This window comes from Oryx dammah, unplaced genomic scaffold, assembly GCF_014754425.2.
Source record: "Oryx dammah isolate SB20612 unplaced genomic scaffold, SCBI_Odam_1.1 HiC_scaffold_20, whole genome shotgun sequence".
Taxonomy (NCBI): domain Eukaryota; kingdom Metazoa; phylum Chordata; class Mammalia; order Artiodactyla; family Bovidae; genus Oryx; species Oryx dammah.
In genome coordinates this window covers 69,320,255-69,343,111 of record NW_024070204.1, presented here as the reverse complement: position 1 = coordinate 69,343,111, position 22,857 = coordinate 69,320,255, and the positions used below count along the sequence as shown (strand labels likewise).

Sequence of the window (22,857 nt, the reverse complement as noted above, 5' to 3'; positions counted from 1 at the left end):
TACATGGAATCAGTCCCCAGGAAGTGATACAGACGGAGTTGATTCAGAGGACGACGCTTGATTCATTTCGTGTATTCAAATGCTGCTGTATCAGGGTGCTCCAGAGGTGCTTTATGTTTCAGATGGGGTTTGGACTTTGTCCTTTTCTCCAGGAGTCAGCAGGTTTTTTTTTTTTTTTCCATAAAAGGCCAGATAGTAAATATTTTTAGCTTCACCAGCTATAAGCTTTCTGCTGCAACTATTCAAACTCTGCCATTGTGGCAAGAAAGCAGTTGTAGGCAATATGTCAACAAATGGCTGTGTCTATATTCCTATAAAACTTAAATGTACAAGATAGGCAATGGAACAGATTTAGCCTAAGGAGTAGGGTACAGTTGGCCACCCCTGGCTTTAGGCAGTGCGGAGTCATGGGTGAGTTTGAGCAAGGGCACTTGATTATGTTTCTGTTTTTCAGAGAAAGCTCCTGTTTGCCTACATGCTGCCATTTCCTTTCTCCTTCTGTATTCAGAATCAGTAATAATAATTCTTACTATTTATACCACCCTTTACAACTCACAAAGCATTTTCAAATCCCATGTAATCCCTCCTTATAGCATTCACAAGCATTGCCCCTGTTTCCAAGAGGAGGAATCAGACCCGGAAGAGTTAGATGGCTTGTCCTAAGTCACAGGGGTGGGGCTGGAACCCACTCTAATGGAGACCTCATGAACCCACCACCACCGCCACACACACACGCATGCACGCACGCACGCAGGCACACACACACGCACGCACACACACACACGCACGCATGCACGCGCACACACACACACACACACACACACACACACACTCCATTTAGCCAGCCGGCTGTCTAGCCACTTTAGGTATTGGTCGTGTTTCCTCGGCTGGAGGACGCATCCTTAAAGGGTCTTACACTCCCGTTACATCCTCCAGTGTAGGAGATACAGTGCTGAGTTTGTGGGATCTGATCTCTCACCTCTGGGTCTTGGGGTTCTTCTCATCAAAGTTTCCACTCCCTTCCACCTGTATTCAGTTAGTTGCTTGGCAAATCTGTCGGCAAGCATTACTGCATACCTATCTGAAATAAGAGTTAATATTTGTGATCCAAGCCTTTGCTTGTCTTTCCAAGTTGAAAATTGCCCCCACCAACTTTCTCCATAAGGAAAAGAGGGCAGTAAACAATCTGGGTCTGTCTTAATCTACACTTGCCCCCAAATGGTTAAGAAGTCGACAGTAACTGTCTTTTACCATCTGGAATGACTAAGCATAGGTGTCCTTGGAGGCAGAATTAGGCACTGAAGGGCCAGTTTGAGGCCTCATATATCTGGACTCTAAAGAGATAGTAGATCTGTAGTGATCATGAAATCCTTTTCTCATTTCTCATCGTGCCCTGTCTGACCTTTTCTCATAATTTCTGCTATTTATGCCAGGTCTCCATCATCTCCCATCTGTGCCACCAAAAGAGAGGTCTCCATACGTGCCTCCTTTACCATCCCTTTTCTGCACAGCAGCCAGAGCCATTTTTATACAATTTAATCAGGTCACATCAGGCCCTTCTTTGAACGCTCAAAAGGTAGCCTACCGAATTTAAATTAAATCTCGAATCTTTACAGAATCTGCCAGAACCTGCATTTGTCTGGCCACGTCTGCCTTCCTGACCCCATCTCCTCTCAGACCACTTTTCTCCTTGCTGGCCCTGGACACGCCACATTCATTCTTATTATCTGACCTTTGCACTGGCTGTCTCCTTTGTCTGGGCACCTCTTCCCCCAGGTCTCTCTGAGGCTGGTCTCTCTGCCCATCAAGCCTCACCAGGTCCAAGGGTGTCTTCTCCTGGAGGCCTCTCCTCACCTCCTCTCCATCCTCCATGTCCCTCTGTGCAGCTGTGCCCTATTCTATTAATGTGGTTATTTGTTGAGTGTCTTTGTCCCTTTTATTGAGGGACCTCAATAAACATTTTTTGAATGAATGAGTGAATTAATTCTTAGAGTTGTACAACCTTAGAAATAGCACAGAAAACTTTAAAATTTGACACCTTGAGGAGCATCTCATTCAGTGGTTTTCAAATCTCTAGCCCTGGAATCAGATTTCCAGATCTAAGCTGGAACCCAATCCCAACATCTAAAACAGAATAAAGTCATACTCTTCTAGACAAATGTGGGATGCAGTGCTGCCCCAGCTCAGAGTGCTCCCACTCTGAGCCATGCCCTGGAACCCCTAGGGTTCCAAGTAAGCCCAGTTTGAAAACCACTGAGATAAACTCTTTCATTGTACAGATGGGGAAACTTAGGCTCTGAGGAGCTCTTGTCTCCCTGTAAAGTCCTGGAGAATGCAGTCATTGGTTTGTATCCCGGGCCCCAGAAAGGTCCCTGGCACAGAGCAGGAGCCCAGGGAAGGTCTGTTGAGCTGTTCAGGCACCACTGAACAGCTGAAGGCAGTTGTGGAACCGATGCCACGCTGAAGGCAGAAGCGGACCAGGGTGCCAGGGCTTCGGCCTCTGTTCTCCAGTGCAGTAGTGAGATGGAGGGATCATGGCTTCCGTCGGGTTCAGGATCTGGCCCCTCGTTTCGAGCACACCTAGTGGAAGAGATCAGCTTCCTGCTCCCCTTCTGCTGCTCCAGCCCGCAGGCTGCATTTGTCAAAGGAGGCAGGGAAGTTAGGGCTGCCATCTTTGTTGTTGTTTAGTCCCTAAGTCGTGTCTGACTCTTTTGTGGCCCCATGGACTGTAGCCCACCAGGCTCCTCTGTCCATGGGATATTCCCAAGAATACTGGAGTGGGTTGCCATTTCCTTCTCCAGGGGATCTTCCTGACCCAGGGATCAAACCCAGGTCTCTCGCATTAGCAGGTGGATTCTTTACCACTGAACCATCAGTGAAGCCCAGAGTTGCCATCAACCACTTCTTTATTCTTATTCTCTTTCTTCTCACTTCTCTTCCTTTTTTAAATTATAAAATGCTTCAGGCATGCAAAACAGCACAGAGGAGAATATAGTCAACACAGCAATCACTGTTAACCCCCAGCCTAGCTTCAGAAAGAAAATGCTACAAATCCAGCGAAGACTTCCTCCTTGGTTCCCTCTCCTCTCTCCTTTCAGTTCCCTCTCTGTCTTCACCCTTCTCCTTCGTTTCTGTTTTCTCCTGCACTTCTCCTCCAGCTCCCTCTCCATCCCTTCCCCAGCTCTCTTGCACTGTCTTTATTACACTCTTCTTTCTCATCCTTGTCCCCTTCTCCTTTTCTTTTCTTTCTCTCCAGTCCCTTCTCATTCTCCCTTGCATCTTTAAGAAGAGCTTGTGGGTCAATGATTCATTCCTTTGGCTGTTTAGCGTCAAGAATGATTACTCAGTATCTCTTGGAGTTGCTTCTCTTCCAAACTTTAGGGTACCTGCCCTGCAGGTCGACAGATCTCTGGTCCACACATCCTCCAGCTAGGGACACAGGCTGCTTCTGCTGGTACATCTGGAAGGTCGCCTCCAGGTTGCTCTCTCCAGGGTAGAAGTTTTACTAGCTTCAGATGCAATTGCCAGTCACTTTGTCGAGCTTCTTCTCATAAAGGAAAGAGTGATACACATATCTATAGTTTTATCAGCATTTTGAATTTTTTCCAGAAAGCTTTCCAGATCTCTCTCACTGCATTTCTATTTCACTACATCAATGGGGACATTTTCTTACCATTTTTAAGGTTATACTCTTTGGACATTTGAAGAATTTGATGTACTCTTCCTGGGGCTGGACACTGGGGAGCTGCCTGCACAGACATGCAGAAGAATCTTTAGCATTTTGTATTTGTCATCAGAGGAGTAACTTCGTGTCAGTTGGAACTGCAGGCACAGGGTTGAGTGGTTAAATCTCAATCCTCTTCTCCATCTGCTCAAGTCCAGGAAAGCCAGCAAGAAGCTGGGCAACGACGATTTGCATTCTTTAAATAGATTCATTTGTGGAGTAAGGGGTTGGCTTAGGCCGAATCTAGGTTCTTTTTCACTGTGGAGGTGTCTCTACTTCCTATTTCAGATGGGGTGGGGTGGGGGCCAGTTACAGCCAGAGAAGGCAGGAAGTGCCTTTCCTGTGTCAGCAACACCTTCTTTGGTTTTGTGGCACCTGCTTCCTTCTTAATTAGTCTGAGCTTGCACTTGGTAATCTCATTCTGTCAATTGTCTGATGCTGTTATGAATAAAACAGTCAAAGTCTTCCCATTTGAAAGAGACCTATACTCCTGTGTAAACCAGCCAAATGCATTTGGCTGATTAAAATTCTAGTATTAATACTAGAAATAAGAATGATGCCAACAACCCTTCGGCCTTGAATAGAAATGCTAAAGTTTTCAAAGAGTTTCCCGATGTACTGGTCCATTTTGGCCTCACACCAAGTACTGCCAAGACCAGGCAGTATCCCTCCCATTCTGCAAATGAGGAAACAGTGGAAGGGAGGGGAGAGGTTTACCAAGAGTGTGGTCTGGTGTGGCCAAAGGGACCTCAAACTTTTTGGATCAGGGAGCGTCCAGTGGGGCTAGAGGAAGTCCAGCGCCCACCAGAGGCACCTTGGGTGAAGGCCAGCCGATGTGGCTGACAGCATGGACTTGTTGAGGATGCCCACTCCCTGACATACACACACACACAACAGACAGTTGTCAGGCCCCAGACTCCGCAGCACTCCACCCTCCCCGGTACCGCAAAGCCTTGGCAGGCAGCTGCAGTGAAGGCTTTCTGGCTTCTGGATCCCTGCCTGCACTGCAGAATTTTCACAAGGAGAAGGGAAGGGGGGAAGTTTATGGTCTGATCTAATCGCAGATGAACCGAGAACTCAGGGGCAGCCAACAGTGTGCCGAAGTGCAAGATTCCTGTGCTGTTAAAGAGTCCAGCCCTCAATTCCCAGCCGAGCAAAAGGTGTTCAAATCAGCAGCTGCCACTGCTCTCATTGTTACCATGACTACCATGATGCATTGGGTCCCTACCTGCACAGACAGAGGTCAGAGGACAAAATCCCAGGGTGTGAGAGTCCCTGCTGGGAGCTGCGGCAAATTTCAAGTAACACTAAGGAATACAGTAAAGTAAAAACAGTAAACTTGAAGAGAATATGCTATCAGATATCTCCTCTGGTTTGGGTATTCTCTGTGAAGCTGGGGATGTCTCCGTGGCTTTTTGTTGTTCACTTCCTCCTCGCTGATTGCCTCAGACCATTGCTGGTATCAGCGTCCCTGTCTGACCCTCGCATACCGTCCCTGCCAGTGCCAGTTCTGATACCCCATCTATCTCCTGTGCACATCACAGGCCAGTGAGGACACCTTTTATTGCTTCTCACTTGGTGGACCCACGATGTTGGCCTGATGACAAGGATGCTCTGTGACTTACTGATAAATGGTCAAATCACAAAGGATAAAATGTCGCATTTAAATATCTTCCCTTCTTTTTCTTTCTCCTTTCCTTCTCTGCCTTCCTCTTCCTTCTCCTTCTCTCCCTTCCTTCTTGCAAGAGGAAGGGCATGTGAGCAGAGAGAGCCAGGCAGCACCCAGTCAGCACTGGCCCAGGCCTCCTCCCTACTCCTAAGGGCAGGAGATGGAGAAAAGCACTGAGCTGGGCAGACCACTTTCCCCGGGCCTGGGGGCGCTCACTCTTGGTCACCTGCAGTCCCCGGAATCTCCACGCCTGCCCCACCCAGACAGAAGTGGCTTGAATTCAGTTATCCCGTCCTGCTTGCCCCACGTGTGCCCCAGACTCCAGCCACTAGCGCTCCCGCCCTGTCCCCGTGTCCCCAGGTGTAACACAGGCCGCAGGAGTGAGGTGGCATTCCATCTCGTGGGACTGCATACAGATAGTTATTTAGTGAGACCTTTTGCATAATAAAGAGTTATTCGCAACCTATTCGCGAATAACCTATAGTTATTCGCAACAACCTATACTTGTTGAATGACCTAGAGTAAGTCACATGATCTCTTTGAGCCCAGTTTCCTCATTTTAGAATGAAAAGAATATTTGGCTTACGTAATGAAGTGTCTGGCACATAATAGGGATAGAAAGGATCAGCCAGCAGACCTCTTGGCTCCCTTCCTGCCTCCTTTCCTATTTTCTGGGCTGAACATTGTCCAGCGATGGCCCCACTTCCATCCCCTGCCCTTGTCTTGCTTGAACAGAGACCTTTATACAAATGGCATGATCTGAAGCCAGGCCCAGGCCACCCTGCACCGTCCGCGCTGGCCCTGTGTTGAGCCTGGCTTGCTGGAGAAGCACCCAGAGCACGGGGATGGGAAGAGGGAGCCAGAAACATGGCTGTGCTCAGGAGCAGATGATGACGGCGGCTCCCCAAAGCTCACCTGGAGAGGCTCTAGGGTGAGGTCCACAGCCTCACAGGGCAGAGCTGCTGTGGATGGCTCTCCTCATCTGAAACACCAGATGTGAATCTGTTAGAGTGGTCTGATCATTTAGGTAGTATAGCATGGTGGACAAGGGCGTACATTTTGAAAATGGACTGCCTCGGTTTTAATGCTGGCTCTGCCATTTTCCAAATCTATGACTTGGGGTAAATTATTTAACCTCTCTGTGCTTTGGTTTCTCCATCTGTAATACATGGCTAATAACTACTGCATAAGTTTGCTGTAAGGTTTAAATGAAATCATACTTGTAAAGCATTCAGGAAAGTTACCCCTCAGGCCATAAGCACTTAATCCATGTTGGCCCCTGTTATCATTCCTGGTATTAGCACCTTTAGCATCATCACCACCGTCATTATTATCAAGGTGTGAGAAACGACAAAGATTTCCATCACTCACCAGTCATGCTGCTCAAATGCCCATCTATCAAAGCAGGTGTATTTAATCTATCAAACGTATGTATTCCTCTCCTGCCTACTGTACCTAGTGGTTGTGAGAACCGACTGATATAGAAGTGAATGCTTGTGACAGTTTACCATAAAAAGCAGGTATTATAAAACCGAAAGCAATAGTAACGAACAGAAGATAGGAGGCCAAAGATAGGAAAGAGGAGAAAAACTGAGCACAGACTTTAGTGTGAGTTTCCCTGTAAACCACGGCCAAAAGGGACACCCAGTGCAGCGTGTCATTACGTTACTTATACATAAAATGTGCCATCTCATTACAAGTCGTGGCCTTTGTCCTAGTCTTGAGTGCTAAGAAAAATCTACCATAGCAATATTCACTATAAATATTTTTCAAATCTAAAGTTTCAGGTCTAACCTCTAGGAGAAAAGAGAATTCTGATGTGATTTGGGAAATATCACAATAAAATTGGTTGAAGAGATGTGAGTTCTTTAACGCAGTAAGAGAAACGGTGTGTGTGGAGGTGGGGGGGATGGAAAGGGGAGACATGATGTTCCATTGAAGACTACTACCACATCAAGTAGGGGGATAACATATTTCTGTGATGTTTCTGAAAAAAGAGTCAGAACTCCTTGGTGGCGTGCCTCAAGCATGCAAACGTGAGTTTCAGCTAAAGACAAGAATCCCTCCAAGCTCAGGCGATGCCTCCATGCAGTGAACCAGCAGTGAGGTCACGAGTTCCCTGCCCTGCAAATATTTGTCTGGGACCAACTTTCAGGTCCCTGTGCGGGAACTCATGACTCTGTCAGGGGGGCATAGCAATGACTCCTACATTCCAGGCCACTTTGATATTTTCCAGGTCTACATAATATAGGGGCAGATACTCCAAAGACCAGATGAGCTTTTTCTCCTTTGCATATAGATAAATAGCTAAAACAAAACCCATTTCCTACAATGCTGCTATCTTAGAAATCCAGGAGCAGGCTGGCTAGAGCAGCCAAATCGCTTTTGAAATTATTACTTAAGATAAAGACTATTAGGAAATCACTTGGCCAAGCAACTGTCAGCAGATTTGGGGGAACAGTCCCCTTGTCAGAAAGGACAGTGTCACTTGCCACCAACCTCCTCTGTGTGTTCCATCTGCCATCAACATGAGCAAATGCACATCCCTGGGGTTCCCATAGCCCCAGCCCTGCTCTTCTCCATCCAGGCATTCATCAGCGGGGCTGCCACCATCTCCTTCCTCACTAGGGCTCCTTTGGGGTCCATATCCTGCCTAACATGCATGACCAGTGCCTCTGCAGTGCCCGGCACATAGTCAATAGCTGTAGCATATGGTTAGGTGCATAGGCTCTGGAGCCTGACAGCCTGGGTTTGAATTCCACCCTATCATTGATTAGTTATGAGCTTTCTGAGCCTCAGTTTCCTTATCTGTAGCATGTAGAGTACCCTCTGTGTGCTTGCGTGCACATGTGCACACAACTGTGTATGTTGAATGAGATAACAAAAGTCCAGCTTTTGGCATAGTGTTGGCCTTATGTATTGTATCAGAAGTCAGCAGACTATTTCCATCAAAGCTCAGATAGCAAATATCTGCATCTCTGGAGGTCTCTGTTACAACTACTTAACTCTGCCATTGCAGCATGAAAGTACCTGTAGATAATACATAAATGAATGAGCCTGGTATTCCAATAAAACCCTATTTACACAAACAGGGAATGAGTGAGATGTAGACCATGGTTTGCCAATCCCTGTGATTATAGGAAGCAATAAGTGAGATGATCAGATGGAAAACTTAAGCAAGCACAGGGGCTACAGGAGAGAAACCCAGTGGTATTATAGTGATTTCAACAATAGTGCCCAGTGGTTAAGAACTCAAGCTGTAGACTCGGAAAGATCTGAGTTTAAAATCTTGTTTGGGTGAATGGTGTATGATCTATGTACCTTGGTTTCCAATTATATAAAATGCAAAATTGTAAGTAAAAGGGACCTACCCGAAATGACTAATGTGTAGATGAAAAGAGATGATAAGACATGGTGCCAGGCATTTAATAAGATGTCAGTAAGTGTTAGTAATGAGGATGATGATGCCAAACTGACTGCCAAACTGAACTAAAGGAAACTGAACATCCTCCCCAGCACTGAGGACGCCCTCACAGCATGGCTCATTAGGTAGAACAAGGGCTTCTGATGCGGAGAGTGGCTGATACCCTGCCTTGAGGCTTCTATTTCATTATCCATCAATGGAGCCAGTATTCCTGGCTTTTCTCCCTGCAGAGACAGGTAGAATAAGACCCTGGTGAGAGAGCCCAGGTACCATTTACTTAGAAATATGATGCTAAGTCAGCACCGAAATCAATGGCCACAATCCCAGTGCGTGTCAGAAATGAGCCAGTCTTGCCCTCCTCGAGTGGGTCTGTGGATAGCTAGAGGGGCCAAAAGATCAGTAATGGAGAATATGAATTTTTGTCTTGGGCTGTGCATAGCTATTTGTAGACTTGAGTTTGGAGCAGGTCTGAGAGGCCTTTGACTTTAAATTGCTTTTGTTTGAGATTAGCGTCCTGGGAAAGGATTTCTTCGCATATCACATTTTGTTCAGGGAAGATGTTGCTGTCAAAGGGGAGGCCCTCTCTATTCCTTATTGACACATAAAGACTTCCTAAGCAGTGAATCTTCCCTGTGTTCATGCTGTGCTTTTTTTTAAAAAACTTCAGAAGTTTGTCTTACTTTCTTCGTCTCAGATTTCCCATAAAAAATATTCTGGACTGCTACAACCCTAATTAATGTTATCAGGTCTCTGCCTTAATCATATACTAATTGGTTTTGATTTTCAATTATGTCATTTCTTTCTACTAAAATGATGGAATTTTCCCCCAAAGATCTTCTCTTTTCCCCCCAAGACTAGAAGCCACAAATTCTTTTTTCCTTTTCTTTCTTCCTTCCTTATTCCCTTCTCTCCTTTTATCAAACATCTGCTATGTGCCAAATACTGTGTCAAACATTAGGAGTACCTTAATGTTCTCAGGTCTAAAGGAGGAGATGGGCAAGTTACAGACAGTATGATAAGAGGCCAGCTCTAAGCAGAGTCGGGGTACTGTGGAAATGAGGGGCTTCCCTGGTGGCTCAGACAACAGAGAATCTGCTTGCAATGTGGGAGAGCCAGGCTCGATCCCTGGGTGAGGGAAGATCCCTTGGAGAAGGAAATGGGCCCACACTTCAGTATTCTTGCCTGGAGAATTCCATGGACAGAGGACCCTGGCAGGCTGCAGTCTATGGGGTTGCAAAGAGTCAGACATACCTAAGTGACTTTTACTTTCCACTGTGGAAATATACCTTTGGAGTGCCTACCTGTTGCTGGAGTGGGGAAATACTTCCTGGTGGAGGGGACCCTTGAGCTTTTTAGGGTGAGTAGGAGTTCAAGCAGGTGGAGAAGAAGGAAGCAGCAGACTAAAGCTTATGTCTCGTCTAGACAGGGAGATAAATGTTCCCTCGACCTAAACTAGTTACCTGGCAGGACAAGGGCATGTGGCAATTGTTAGGAAGACTGGCTTGCAGGAGGCAGGGCATGAAGCGCTTTTGAGGCCAAACAGATCTTCTGGAGCTACTGTTTCTCTGATTTGGCTGTAATTATGTCAAGAATGCCATCTTCTTTGTCCACTGCTACTAATTAGAAGCTTTAATTAACAGTTATGCACTCTTTTGATGAGTATAGTGATAAAGTAAGTCAATTATGACTTAATATGTAGAGTTTGCTACCCACTATCTTTCAATACATGAAGTCTGTTGGGACAGAGGAAGCAACACGAAGGATCTTGATGGTGAAAAAACTAAAACAGATTATCTCCAATTATCAAGAGCACATAAATCCTGCTCTGGAATTTAATGTAAGGAAATTGATAAAGACAAGAAAATAGTAGATTCGGAGTTCACCATGTGTCTGGCACTGGGGGACCACCCTGGGATAAACCTGTGATAGCAAACAGTCATGGTCCTGCCCCTTTCAGAACTTAGCTTTGGGTAGGAAAGGTCAATGTTAAGCAAACTGACACACAAATAATTATAAGATGTGCTAAGTATTGTGAGAAAAGATGGAGTCCTCAGAGAGAATAATAGGGAAACCAAATTTACATTTGGGTTAGGGAAGTACTTTCTGAGACAGTGATGTTTGAGCTCAGGAGGGATGCAGGGAGTTGTCTAAGTGAGCAGATGGGTATGGAAGGGCAGTGTTTCAGGCAGAAGAATACTGTGTATACTGGCCCAGAGGCAAGGAGGGACTTGGCCTGTGTAATAGCTACAGAATGTCCTTCATGGCCAGAGCCCAGGGAGCAGGTCAAGGTTAGCCCTGAGGAGGCAGGCAGGAGCGGCAGTGCTGATGCTGCAGGCCATGTTACGTCTTTCAGTTGATTCTGAAAACAGGAGTTTTAAACAGTGTGTGAGAGAGACAGAGAGACAGAGAGAAAGGGAGAAAGAAACATGAGAACATTTGTGTTTTAAAACAAATTTTCTGGTTGTTCTAAGAAAAAAAGTTTTACAAGGACAAACTGACAGCTTCAAATCAGGATTTTCAAAAGACATTTGTAGGATTTTCTGAATCATTTCAACCATGGGCTATGATGTAACCACCGTGTGTGCTTACATCTTTTGATAAGAAGAGGCACCCCCTTCTTCTGTGCGGTGGCAGTTTGCTGGGGCAGTGCCATCTTCTCCTGCCCTCGTGTTTAGGGCATGTGCGCTGGGCGGCATACCATCCGTCTAAGGCATCAGCCTTCAGGAGACACGGATCACCCAGATGTGCAATCAGTCAAGCTGTGTGGCTCTCCAGCTCTCATGCAGGGTTACTACAGCAGCCGTGGTACAAATGGGAGTGGTTCTTGACCTTCGGGGATTATGCAATCCATCAGGGCAAACACCACAAAAACACTAAAACGACCAAGGGAAGTATAGGAGAGTCATGACAGGTTGGTTCAAGCATGTGTTAGCTCCCCCACCATGGAGCTGATGAAGTGTCAAGACCAGCTCTCACAGGAGTGAAGAGGCATGCTAATAAATAGCATCACTGAGCGCCTACCGTGTAGCAGGTGTTCTTTTAAAGGCTGTGAATGATATTTCACTTAATCCTCAAACTACACAGCGAACCCCATTTTAGGAAGCTGAGCCACAGAGAAGTTGAGTGACTGCTAAGCTCCCACGGCAGGAAATAGCACAAAGGGGTTTGAACCCAGAGACTTAACTCTCCAGAGCTCATGCTCTAGGCTTCTATGTGATGAAGCAGGTAGAGTGGCTCCCTAGAGGGAGAGGCCAAGGCCTGGGTTGAGAAAAGTAGGAAATACTGAGTCTCAACTGTTCTATAGGTTGCCTGCTACTGAGGTTCTGTGGGGTGGGGTCATTTGGGAACTAAGATTCTCAGTTGATGTTGATTGTTTTAGAGAGTGGAGAACCTTCCTCCTGTTCACGGATTCCTTCCTCAAATGCTTCTCAAGCATCTTTAATCTGCCGGAACTGTGATGGGTGCTGGGATGCAACAGTGAGTTGAAATGTTCCCCCAGAGTTCACGGTATAGTGGGAGAGTCTTAAAAGAAAATGGAGGTACTACCCTGGGTCCAGTGGTTAAAACTTTACCTTCCAATGCAGGGGGTGCAGGTTTGATACCTAGTGGGAGAGCTAATATCTCACATGCCTTGTAGCCAAAATACCAAAACATAAAACAGAAATGATATTGTATCAGATTTAATGAAGACTTTAAAAATGGTCCACATCAAGAAAAATCTTAAAAAAAAAAAAAAGAAAGTGTGGTGTGATAAGTACCCAGCATGAAGAAGCCACGGACTGTAGGACTCCACGGGACTGGCAGGCTTCCCTGATATGCTTTTGTTGTGGCCTGAGTGTGAGGTTCTGAGGGTAGAGGAGTCTCTTCAAAGGACCGGACATTAAGTATGAGTATGGAAAATGAGTAAGAGTTAGCCAGGTGAAGGGTTGGGGGTGGCAGCAGTGGGGCAACGAGGAAGGAAACCACTTCAGGAAATACTAGACAGGACGCCTTCCAACCGAAGAAATAAGACAGCAGGTTCTTCAGAGGAACTGGAGGGTAGAACGTACTTAAGGAAGTCGTGAGAACAGAGATAAGGCTATCAGGGAGTTCAGATCTCATTCTGAGGACTACAAGAGCCCCCTGGGTTTGAGGGGAAGAGAAGGTAGCTCTCTGGGGCAGTCTGATCCTTTGTATGAGTCTTGGGTGACTGTGATGTGCTGATAGCATCTTTAGCAAGAGGCATGGTGATCTGGCTCCCAGGAAGTGGTTTGACTCTGAGGAAGGTTTTCCCTTGCATCTTCATAGAACCTGTCTCTCCTTTCCACACTGAGCTTGCCAAGTAGTTGAGGTGTGTTTTGTTTTTTAAAGAACTCCTTGCTCCCATCTGCCCATCTATGAGGTTTTTCTAGCAGTGTGTACAAACACACCTTAAAGTCTCACTTCTGGGCAGCCTCTCCTCAGTGAGAGTGGTGGGGCAGGGAGGCAGGTGGGCAGGAGGAGGGTCTGTAGGAGGGGATGGGGAGAGGTCAGCAGGGGTCATGGGCCTTTAGGGTGCTGGTGACCCCAGAAACTCCCTTGCCTCACCCTTTTCAGTCACTTGGGGGCCTCCCAACTGATTCTTCCCCTTGTGAGGGCTCTTCAGTCAATTAAGAAAGCTCCCCATCATTTAAGTCAGCAGCAGTAGTCTGATACAGATGCTTGGGTAGCCTCAGCTCACCAAGCATTAAGTATATTAACCACATTGGAATTTCCATCAGCAACATGTTATGGAGCTAATTTGTGGGTTTATTAACCCCCAAACCGCTTCTTTTTTTTTTTTTTTGTTCCCCAAATTCCAGAATCTTCTAATCAGGATCTGTCTTCATGGGAAAATGCCCGCACAGAGGACTGGGCACCTTTGCAGTTGTTTCCCAACCAAAGCAGTTCAATATTAGGGAAGGAAGTGGCTTCTGGAACCGGAGAGACACAGTTTCATTCCAGCTGTATCACCCTGAACAAGTGACCAAACCTCTCTAGCCTTGGTTACTTATTTACAAAGCAGAGATACTAGTCATAACCCTCTCACAGTGCTGTGGTCAGAATCAGGTGAGGCTGTGCAGAGTGTTTGGTAGATGTGAGGAACCATTATTGTTATTATTCCCTGTGATGGCTTTAGGAAGGACTACAAATTCAGATGTCTTCAGGGTAAATGAATGAAGCAGGCTGAGAGAAAGATTGGAAGAGAGAAAAACGACACCCAGGACACAGCTGCTGTTCAGCATCAGCCTTCGTTGTTAAATGATATCCAGGTCCTGCATTATTAGAGCCAAGGACTTTTTCGGAAGAAGCCAGAATTCAATGCTAAATATTCCAGTTTTTAATGGGTTGTTACTAATTTAAAATTGTAAATAATTTGAGGGGCAAACCAAATCATCTGAAAGTTGCCCCTTTGTGGTCTCTGGGTTCTCCTTTCTGCAAGTTCTGACTTGAGACTGAGCGCTAAATATAAGCAGCTCCAGGCTGCCAGGCACCACGTGTACTGAGAGCTCAATTCTGGCTCTGGCAGGTTGGAAGTAATGAAATGCCCCACTCCTTCCAGAATCATATGACTCACTGCTCAGGTCCTGTGTTTGGGCTTATGTGATGTCTAGAATCAAACTAAAGTAGTGAGGTGCAGGCAGGGCCTGGACAAATGTGCTGTATCCTGTGCTATGGCAGAGGGTCCCTCAGGAGGTGGCCAGCACAACGGTGGCATCTACACCCAGGAGGTCCAGAGCACTCACGGGGGCCGTGCCCACCTCTGCTGTAACTTGGCTCTTCTGTCCTTTTCAGACTTGAGTGAAATGAGAACACTTTGGGGAAACTATAGCAGTCAGGGAGTGCTTACTTTCTGACAAGAGGATAGCTAAACATTCATTTACAGAGTTAAATTGTTTTCCTAAAAGCAACTCGCTTGAACCTGACTATATCTAAAATGTCTATTGTCTTCAGAAAGCCTCTATTCCATTTTACCCATAAGCATTTTCTTTTCTACTAGGTTTAACATCTCAGCAGGTGCTGGGTCATTGGAAGTAGATGGGATACTAATTGCTAGTGAATATGAAGATGTTTTTCTTACACGAAGAGTTACTAAGCAGGCTTGAGTTTGACCTTCTTTTCCTTAATTAATTAATCCCTTCATTCATTCATTCAATAAATACTGAGTGTTTCCCACATCCTAGGCCTTGTGGAAAGGGTGCTGGATAGTCAGAAAGTTCTGAGATCAGATAAAAGCTTTGTGGCTTGCTAAGAGAGCGCCTCAGTTTTATCGTATGTAAAATGGGGATGCTAACAGTGCTAACTCGTATGGTAGTCAAAGGACTACACCAGGCAGTGAATACTTATGGCCAGCATCCGGTAAATATTAGCCACCGAGTGATCATTCATCTCAATTATTGCCACAACCTTTGGGGCTGCTCCTGTCATCCTCAGTTTTAACAGAAGAGGAAATCGAGTGGTGTTTTTGTTTTGTTTTGTTTTTTAAATGGCACCCCACTCCAGTGTTCTTGCCTGGAAAATCCCATGAACAGAGGAGCCTGGTGGGCTGCAGTCCATGGGGTCACTAGGGGTTGGACACGACTGAGTGACTTCACTTTCACTTTTCACTTTCATGCATCGGAGAAGGAAATGGCAACCCACTCCAGTACTCTTGCCTGGAAAATGCCATGAACGGAGGAGCCTGGTGGGCTGCAGTCCACGGGGTCACTGGGGTTGGACACGACTGAGCGACTTCACTTTCACTTTTGCCATGCCATGTGGCATATGGGATCTTAGTTCCCTGACCAGTGATGGAACCTGCACCCCTCACACTGGAAGCATGGAGCCTTAACCACTGGACAAACAGGAAGTCCCAGAAAGCAAGTTTTAATGTGACGAATTAACTTGTCCAAGGTCACACACCCAATAAATGTTGGGGCTGGAATCAGTCAGTCACCAAAACACTCTGTCTTTCTACCAGATCAGCCTTCCAGAGGCAAACCATTCTTACCCTCCTTGCTTTAATGTCTGAAAGAATTAGGAGCAGTCCTAAGTTTAAGCTCTGTAAAGATTATAGGCGATTTAGAGGCTGACTAAAATGTTCCCAGCCAGCTCTCTCCTGCTGGAGTGTGTGAAAGGGCAGTGCTCAGGTTGCTGAGAACATAAATGCTGGTTGGAGGGAAATACCTTCGTTCAGTAGGTATTTATTGGATCCTTCTCTGAGATGGGCACTGTCCTTGTCACTGGAAACACAGCAGTGAGCAGAGCCCCTTCCCTCATGGAGTGTGCCGTCTGTCACAGTCCTGCAGAGCTGAAGATGTGCGCATGCAAATGTGAGGTTTTAGAAACTCCTGGTGGTCCAGTGGTTGAGAATCTCTCCTGATGCAGGTGACTCGGGTTCGATCCCTAGTCCAGGAAGACCCCATATGTGCAGGAGCAGCTAGGCCATGTGCCACAACTACTGAACCCCACATACCTAGGACCTGTGCTCTGGAAAAGAGAAGCCACTCCAGTGAGAAACTCATGCACCTTAAAGCAGAGGAGCCCCGGCTCACCGCAGCTAGGGAAAGCCCATGCCCAACAATGCAGACCCAGCACAGCCAAAAATAAAAATAAATAGGGAAATAAAAATTTTTTAATGAAGCAAACGATGTGGCTGGAAATGCTTTTGGGGGCCACATCTGATGGCCATTGAGGCACTTTGGTCACTAATGAAATCATTTTTTGCTTTATTGACAGGCAACTTGATTTTGCATTTGGTTTGCATCCATTCTTAGGAATCCTGATGATAAATCACATTTGTCCAGGTCTTATCAACAAGCCTGATCATAAAAGAGGCTGCTTTTATCTGGGAGCAGTAACAGTGCATTTCCTGGAGGGAGATTCTTTTGGCCGTTCTGCTTGTTTACTCTGTTTGGACCAAGTGCCTGATAATTGGGCTCATGCAGAGAAGGAGCTAGAGTCTGGCCTGTTTGCTTGAAACATTTTAGAAAGTCAAAGTAGTTAATGATAACATAACTACCAAACTACCACTTAGTGAAGAGTATTTACCAGACATTATAGTAAATGCTTTGCATGTATTATCTAATTTAATCCTCACAAACAACCCAATACAATTGAAAGTGCAATTATCTCTATATTATACATGAAGGAATTAAGGCTCAGAGAGCTCAAATCCTTGCTCAAGGTCACACAGTTGGAACATGGCAGAGGGGGAATTGAACCAGGCTTGACTGTCTCTAGAAGAGTGATTCTCATCCAGGGGCAATTTTTGAACCCCAGGGGACATTTTGGAAAGTCTGAAGGCATCTTTGGTTGCCACAACTGGGAGAAGATTGCTACTGGCATCTGGCCAGAGTATTCTAAACACCCTACAATATACAGGACAGCCTTCTACAGTGAAGAGCTATCTGGCCCCAATGCCAATAGACTTGAGCTGACAAAGCCTGATGTAAGGCATCAGTGCATGCCATTGCCCTGTCTCCATCACTAAACATCTCTTGTGTAGCTTCTCTCTGAAGCATTTTGCTTCTATAAAATATTCCAAGTCTTTTATGAAATGTTGTGTTTGCATCCTGTTTACTCTGTCATCATCTAAGAACCTGTGATGGAACAGTTTAGATCAAGCCATCTCCAGGAAAACTTTTAATGAACAACAGGACAGGGGAAGCCCCAGTGGGTTTGCAGCCCCATTTCAGTTAAGGTTTAAGTTCACTAATACTGGAAAGGAACTCATTAGAGTCTTATAGGCTGCAGGACAAATGTTAATAGCTTCATCTTTAGTTTAAGCTGGGCTTTATTTTTAGAACTGGTCCTTTGGTAGCAACTAGATTTATTAAGATATTTTTAACAGCTGAGGAAAATTAATAAAATACATAGGCACATGTGGTTCTTGTGCCATTTGCAAATGTAATTGTGATTTAGACATATAGACATATTCATACAAACTTTAAGACATATGCTGCTGTTGCTAAGTCACATCCGTTGTGTCCAACTCTGTGTGACCCCATAGACAGCAGCCCGCCAGGCTCCCGTCCCTGGGATTCTCCAGGCAAGAACACTGGAGTGGGTTGCCATTTTCTTCTCCACCTCATGAAAGTGAGAAATGAAAGTGAAGTCGCTCAGTCGTGTCCGACTCTTCGAGACCCTATGGACTGTAGCCTACCAGCCTCCTCTGTCCATGGGATTTCCCAGGCAAAAGTACTGGAGTGGGTTGCCATTGCCTTCTCCATTAAGACATATAGATATATTCATAAAAACTTTAAGAATATGCTTCCTTCTGTTCTGTGCTTTAAAACTGACTCCGAAATCAGAACATTTGGTCTTCTGAATGTGGTCCCCAAGTTATGAGATGAGGTTGAAAGTAGTAGAGAAAGGAACACAAAGAAACTCCCATATGCTAAGAGGAAAAAAGTCCTCAACGTATATAGGTCCTAGGTAGTGCTTTTGCTTCCTCTTAAGAAAAGTAACTTATTGAAAGCTGAAATTATGACTGGACTTGAAATACATATACCAGATTGACCTAACAGACATATACAGAAACATTCCATCCAATACTAGCTGAATGCATATTCTTGTCAAGCACCCATGGAACATTCTCCAGGATAGATGATATCCTAGGCTACAAAACACGCCAATACATTTAAGATTGAAATCATATCAAGCATCTTTTCCAGCCACCAGTGGTATGAAGCTAGAAATCAACCTCAAGAAGAAAACTGGAAAATTTACAAATATGTAGAGATTAAACAATATTGCTTCTGAACAACTGATGAGTCAAAGAAGAAATTAAAAGATATCTTGAGACAAATGAAAGTGGAAATACAGCATAACAAAATTTATGTGATTTTTTGTTTTTGTTTTTGTTTTCCACTTCCAGTGCATTTTATTGAGTCAGTACCAAAGACATTTTAAGAGTACAGATTTAGGAGTAAGACATCCTTGAGGTTGTATCTTGACTCCACTGAGTATTAACTGTGTGACCATGAGCAAGTTGCTAAACCTCTCTGAAACCTAGTCTTCTCATCTATAAAATAATAATAATAAATAACGATAATAACTTCCTCAAAGTACTGTGAAGAATAATAAATGAAATGGGTAGGAAGTACCTAGCACAGTGTCTGATCCAGTGCTTGCTGGGATTCAACAAAAGAAGTTCTAAAGGGAATTTTATAATGATAAATGGCTACATTAAGAAAAAAGGAAGGTCTCAAATAAACAACAGCTTTATACCTCAAGGAAGTAGAATAAGAACAAACTAAACCCAAAGTTGTTGTTGTTGTGTTGTTCAATCAGTAAGTTGTGTCCAACTCTTTGCAAACCCCTGAGCCTGCATGGCAGGCTCCTCTGTCCTCTACTACTCACAGAATTTGCTCAAATTCATGTCCATTGAATTGGTGATGCTACCTAACCATCTCATCCTCTGCCGCCCCCTTCTCCTTGATTTTTGGGTATGATGTAAGACATGTATACTGAAAACCATAAGACACTGGTGAGAGAAGTTGAACAGGACAGAAATAAACAGGAAAGATATTTTCTGGTCATGGTTTGAAAGAATTAATATTGTAAAAATGTACATACTACCCAAAGCAATCTACAGGATCGATGCAACAGCAAAATTCTGTAAAGCAATTATCCTTCAATAAAAAATAAATAATTTTTTTAAAGACTTCTAAAATTTATATGGAACTGCAAAATTTCCCAAATAGCCAAAGAAATTTTTACAAAGAACAAAGCAGGAGGCATCACAATCCCTGACTTCAAGGTTTATTAAACGCCACAGGAAGCAAAGCAGTGTCTGAGCAAAAACAGACACATAGATCAATGGCACAGATTAGAGAGCCAAAAGTAAACTCATGCATATACGTTCAATTAATTTGACAGAAGAGCTAAGAAAATACTATGGAAAAGGATAGTCTCTTCAATAAATAGTGTTGGGGAAACTGGACAGCCGCTGTCAAAGGAATGAAATTGGACCCGTATTAGAATCTGCCTGGACTTCCTTCCCTGGTGGCTCAGACGGTAAAGCGTCTGCATACAATGTGGGAGACCCAGGTTCAATCCTTAGGTCGGGAGGATCTCCTGGAGAAGCAAATGGCAGCCCACTCCAGTATTCTTGCCTGGAAAATCCCATGGACGGAGGAGCCTGGTAGGTTGCAAAGAGTCAGACACAACTGAGTGACATCACTTTCTTTTTCTAGAATCTGCCTACAATGCAGGAGACCCCAGTTTGATTCCTGGTTTAGGGAGATCCCTTGGAGAAGGGGTAGGCTACCCACTCCGGTTCTATTGGGCTTCCCCGGTGTCTCAGTTGGTAAAGAATCTGCCTGTAATGGGGGAGATCTGGGTTCAACCCCTGGGTTAGGAAGTTCCCCTGGAGAGGGGCATGTCAACCCACTCCCATTCTTGCCCGGAGAATCCCCATGGACAGAGGAGCCTGGTAGGCTACAGTCCATTGGGTCACAAAGAATCAGACAAGGCTGAGCAACTAAGCACACATATCAGACCCCAAAATCAATTCAAAACAGATTAAAGATCTGAACATTAGACCTGAAACTATGAAACTCCTGGGAGAAACCATAAGGGATAAACTCCTTGACGTTGATCTTAGCAATGCTTTTTTTGAATTTGAAAAATTGAAAAAGCAAAGGCAACAAAAATAAAAATAACAAGTGCTACTACATCAAACTAAAAGGTTTCTGCAAAGCAAAGGAAACTGTCAACAAAATGAAAAGGAAACCTATGAAATAGGAGAGACTATTTGCAAGCCACATATTTGATAAGGGATTACTATCCAAAATGCATATGGAACTTAGGCAACTCAAGAGCCGAATGATAAATAGCCCAATTAAAAAATGGACACATAAAAAATAAATAAATAAATAAATAAATAATAAAATAAAATAAAAAATGGACAGAGAATCTGAATAGGCATTTTTCCAAAGAAGGCATACTGATGGCTAGCAGGTACATGAAAAGGTATTCATCATGACAAGTAGTAAGGAAATGCAAATCAAACCTGAATGAGATATCATCTCACACCGGTTAGAATGGCTGTTATCAAAAAGATGAGGACTAACAAGTATTGGTGAAGATATGGAGCAAAGGGAAACTGTGAACTGTTGGTGGGAATGTAAGCTGGTTCAACCAGTAGGGAAAACATGTGAAGTTTCCTTAAGAAATTAAAAATGGAACCACCGTATGATCCAGCAATTCCACTTCTGGATATACATCCGAATTAAATAAAACCATTGTCTCAGAGAGGTATCTGTACGCCCACACTCACAGCAGCATCGTTCATAATAGCCAAGGTAAGGGAATAATCTGCATCTGTTGAGAAATGAACGGGTAAAGAAAATGTGGCATGTCCATAATATGAAATATTATTCAGCCTTAAAAAGGAGAAAATGTCATTTGCAACAACATGGGTGAGTCTGAAGGGCATAATACTAAATGAAATAGGAAATAGAGAAAGATAAATACTGCATAATATCACTTATATGTGGAGTCTAAAAGCTTGAATTCACAAAAACAAAGAGTAGAAAAGTGGTTTCTAGGATCTAGGAGATGGGAGAAATAGGGAGAGGTTGGTACAAAGGATAAAAATTTTCAGCTATATGATGAATAAGGTTTGAAGATCTAATATATAACATAGTGATTATAGTTGATAACATCATATTATAGGATGCAAAAGAACTGACTCTTTTGAAAAGACCCTGATGCTGGGAAAGATTGAAGGTGGGAGGAGAAGGGGATGACAGAGGATGAGATGTTTGGATGGCATCACTGACTCAATGGACATGAATCTGAGTAAGCTCCTGTTTCCTTGTTCAAATCTTGATAACAATCTTGCAGGGTAGGTATTATTATCTGCATTTTATGGATGAAGAAACTGAGGTTTAGTTACTTAACCAACATATGCATCTTCTAACTAGCAGAGCAATAATTCAAAATTCAAATCTGCTCTTCAAACCCATACATTGACTCTATTCTATATCATGAGTCCTCGATAAAAGTAAAGACTTTGGGTCTACCCCAAAGTCAACGAATAAGACACACTGAATAAGACACACTGCAGGATCATCACTTACAAGGATTATTATCATTAAGATTTGGAGCTTTGGAAGGATCTGAGTGGAGAAACAATAGCGGAATCTCACAAGATATATTTTAGGCTAAATATCACCAAGCTCTTTCCTTAGCCTAATCTTCTATGCTTTTCTTTCCTATCACACAATTGCCCCTTGTACAGCTTGAGTTACAAAATGCCACTCAACTTCTGCACCAGCACTGTTTCTTTATGACTCTACAAGCCAGTAGTGTGGCTTTCTCTCAGCATTTGGATCAGGTTTGCCCTGGAGTATCAGTAATGACACTTAAAGGTACTCTGAATGGCACTAGAGCCACGCTTATCTCCATGTCTGCAGCTTGGTGTTAGTTGAACCGTATGTTCTAATGACACTTCCTGGCCCAGGTGGCTTTCTCAGTTTTAGATAATTACAATCAAAAATCCACATCCCAAGTCTGTCCATTTACAAGATACAGGAACGTCTTCATACAGGCATCTGATTGTTAGAAGTAGCCAGCTGAGGAAAGTGGGACACTCTTCCAAGAGAGTTGCTGCTTGGAAGATCTGAGGAAAATGTCTTTTGAGCCCTGAAATTATGTAAGCAAGGTCACTATGAAGTCATTTAAAACTACATCTCAAGAGAATTTGATGGTGAAGTACTTACCCCTCACTGTTGATTTATTGCTTACTCTTTTAGCTTTTTAAGAAAGATCAGCAGATTGATTGTGCTGCCTATAGTTGGAGACATGCTTACTTTTTCTCGGGCCTAATTCATAAGACACCACTGACCTGTTTTCAGCATCATCCCCCTCTGTGCTGGGGAACATCTCTGAGGCTTGTAGCTTATATGTTTAACCCTGAGTAAAAACTGTATGCTGCATTCACAGCAGATAACCTAGCATGATAACCACATCCCCAGGATGAACCATCACACCTCCAGCTACAATACTAAGGGGAGAAAGAGGCCGTTTCAAGCAGGATCTGTGGCCTTTTCG

The 22,857-nt window shown here is 44.2% G+C and overlaps 1 protein-coding gene across 1 annotated transcript in view; it reads left to right on the top strand.

Annotated features, from left to right (window-relative positions):
• The window catches only part of DOCK2 (dedicator of cytokinesis 2), a 456,743-nt gene that overhangs the window by 248,573 nt on the left and 185,313 nt on the right, over positions 1–22,857 (top strand). The window lies entirely within an intron of this gene.